The sequence below is a fragment of the Pygoscelis adeliae genome, unplaced genomic scaffold (genome assembly GCF_000699105.1).
Source record: "Pygoscelis adeliae isolate BGI_AS28 unplaced genomic scaffold, ASM69910v1 Scaffold9, whole genome shotgun sequence".
Classification (NCBI taxonomy): Eukaryota; Metazoa; Chordata; class Aves; order Sphenisciformes; family Spheniscidae; genus Pygoscelis; species Pygoscelis adeliae.
The window spans coordinates 479,907-483,656 of record NW_008825557.1 but is presented as its reverse complement, the minus strand read 5'-3'; positions in this window follow the sequence as shown (position 1 = coordinate 483,656).

Genomic DNA, 3,750 nt, shown 5'->3' with positions numbered 1-3,750 from the left:
CGTCGTGTCATTTGTTTTCACATCTGATTTCTCTCTGTATACTAATCAAAATACATCTGGATGGAAATGGAAAAAAAGAGATAACAGTATTTATTAGGTACAGCTGGTCATGCAGAGATATTAATATATCTTACTGAAGCTGCTACACCAGGGTTAATCTGGTAAAGCTCTCAAGATGAGCATGCTGTTTATCCTATTGACACAAATCAATGAAAGACTGTCATCACTTCCTGCTCCCACCAGCTACACAGGAGCTATTGCTGAGGCTCAGAGTAGCAGTAAGGAAGAGCTCACTAAAGGGCTTAGCTGTGCTAGTCAGGCAAGCAAGAGACTACCCCTAAAGCAGAGAAAGTAAGTTAAGATGATGGGTTAATCAGAAGGAGGAGTTTACATTCCCCGAGGAAATAAAATAATATTCAGTAACTGATTTTCCCCCCTTCCTCCTTTTTTGGTAAGGGATGTGGCTGTAAATGCTAGCATGAACATAAGCGTAATTTGAAACTATCAGAAGCATCAATTAAATGAGAAGCAGTGTTAAATAGCACATGTGTTTACTCACAGAATATCCAGTGACCTTCAGCATACAATGATTTGGCAAGTATTTAGCTGATATTTGTTACCAGATGATGTTTAAATCTCATCTTTCAGTCCCATGGAAAAATTAATTAGTGCTGTGAAAGATGACTGTTCTGGAAAGACTCAAAGAAAAACAGATTCTTTTCTGACTCTTGATTACTGCTTTTTACAAATTTACCTTTAATCTTTTCAAAGAGAGTTTTAACACTCAGCTAAAATTTAGTTAAGCTTCAGGGTTCATACAAGTGCTTAAATTTGTGCTTTATGAATAATGAACATGCACAGCATTTAGATGGCATGACTATATTCCCCTGTGAAGTCTGTGGGAAACTTTCCTATTTGTTTCAGTGCTGGAGAATCAAGCATATGGAATTCACGGTAAGTTCATAATAGTGCTGCTGCATTTCTATGTCTTCAACCTGTCTCAGAGAATGACCGAACATCAATGTTCAAAGTAAAGTAAAAAAAATCCTTTCTTGAATAATTATTATAACTTCAATAATAATTCCTAATCTTTTCCAATTAATGTTACATTATGCCCAGCAACCTGAAGATACATAATTTCACCAACAACATAAAGCAGATATAGAAGAAATTTACATACAGGTAAAATAAAGTATTAAATGAATGGAAAGATTAACTGTAATATAACTAACTTATGTGATAGGGAAGGCCACTGAGACAGACACAACACTTATGTAATGGCACAGAAGTAGATGATGACCGAGTAAGGCTATGTGTCATGTCTAATGCTCTGGGTTTGGGACAAATCTCTGCTTTCCCCCCATGAGATTAACAGACATAGCAATTACATCTCAGTATGAAGCACAATGGAGTAAGAGCCTGACCCTTCTTTGGCTGTCACATTTCCAATGCCTGTTCTGGATAAATCAAGGTTTTACCCTCTCACATAATACAAAATTCTGATAACTTGTATGTCTGTGCAAGCATATTGTGTGGGCTTCTATCAAATGTCACTGTAGGTGTTTTTATGATTTGCACAAACATCCATTTATTTTATTCTTATTAGGATTTTCCTTCCATGGTAGACTTTGGAAACAATTTACAAAACTTAATCATATGGAATATAAAACAGTACTTCCTGTAAGCAAATTTAAGAACCTTGTCTGTCAGCTTCACTGGATGTAATACGATGAGAAAGGTCGATGCCAGAATATATCTTATCTACAACGTGCATTGTTTTGTTCATTCTGTCAAGTTCCTTGTCTAAGCTAATAATGAAGTCTTTTCTGTCTCTTATCATGCTGGAATCTCTTAGTGCATCTTGGCATTGTTTGTTTTATCACTGTAGACAGTCATCATCACTGTAGACAGTGAACTTTTATTTGTAGTTTAGGTGATGCTAAAGTATCCCTTCTAGTTACACAACACTTAAGGGCTGCTGCCATTCACCAGCTGGACTTGCCCATGGACAGAGTACTTTCTCAGACCAGTGGGGATGTGCAGGAGGTGAATAACAGAAAGCTCACATTTAGGCCAAATAGCTATTCTGGTCTGATGGGCCCGAAGTGCAGAACAATGCGCCATGTCATGAGACTCTAGCCACCAGGAAGAGAGAGAAACTTATAAAGGTTTCTAGGGTGCCTTATATTTGATGGACAGATCTTTCTTTGGAGATCTCAAAATCACTTACAACTTTCCATTAACTAGAAAGCAAACTAGTGCATTAACTCAAAATCAAGTCTGCAGTAGCAACTGAGATATATAGGTGCAAGGTCAGTTGGATGTGTTAGGTGAGCAGAAATCCACACCATGTTTTTATCCTTCTCATTCTTCCTGTGATATCTTCCTGAAGGTTAGGTTTCTTTGCCATCACCTCCTGAAGCCTATGCAGTGCCACTGTAATGTGCAAGAAAAGGTATTAATAAGAACAGATTTCATTTCTGTGATGCCTAGCCTCTACTGATGATCAAGGTGTATCACATAAAACACAGAATAATTGAAACCCACAAATAAAATTTCATAAAGTGACATTAAACTAAAATGAGGTAAAATACAAATACAAAGTCATTTTATCCTATTAAATAACTTGAAGATATACATAAAAATAAAGATAAAAGTGAGACATCTAATTAAAAAGAGGTTTTATTCTACCTTAAAAGTTGGGAAAGAAAAGAAGTAGTTGATTAAACATTTTAATCCTGCAAATTCAAGCCTGAGAACAAGGACATGCAGTTTGGTTTTTTTTTTTTCTTGTAGATGGTTTTGTTCCTCTGCATTGACTTTGAAGGGACCATGAGTGTTAAGCAGACAGAAAATAAGAGAATGTCATTTCAGGAAAAACATATATTCTCACGTTTTCCAACACTTTCCTTAGAATATATTGTCTGATCGAAACATATAAATATTCAAAATAAAGAGCCTAATTCTCTACTGGAGAAAGACCATATTGTTCCATGGATGTAGGCAGAAGATCTGGTAGCCAGAGTGATCCCCCTGACCATTTTGTCATTTTGAGCTTCATGTACTGTTTTTCTAATAACTGGCCAAACCCTTGAGTCATAGTTATTATCATGATTCTTCATTTCCATGACAGCAGTGTCCAGGAGCCTCAAATTAAATCTAGGATCAGTTGTGAAGGCCAGTATATGAGATACTAAAAAAACAGTCCTCGGCATTTAAATTAGTCCTAATTAAAATTGGACATTTAAATGAATGAGTCCAAGAGATAATGGGAAACAAATAAAGAAACATTTTAGGCCAAAATTACTCCCATCTCACTTCAGGTGCTTAAATAGGATAGCATCTTTGTTTACATTTATTTACTTAGAGTTACCTTTATGCTCCAGAAAGGGAGAGAGAGGAAATCCTCAAGAGTGATTGATCCCATTCAAGAATGAGGGAACAGTTCCTTCCTGAGGATGCACCTACCCACTTTTTAGCATGCCCTCAGGTCTCAGTTACTTGATCTTTTGGACCAGCACTTATTCGCAGTATTTGGTAATTCCTGCCCAACTATGCACCTGAATTTCTTTTATGTGAAAGAACCAGGGCATCTGGTAGTGAATTTTGTGTTCCCATTTCTTCTTGTCCATGGATATCTATGGACAGAGTGCACACCCAGAGGTGGTGAGTAATACAGCAAGGTGGAATAGAAGCAAGGTGAAATATAAATTAAGGCTATGTGAATAAAAATAGATTTTGAGTTATGTT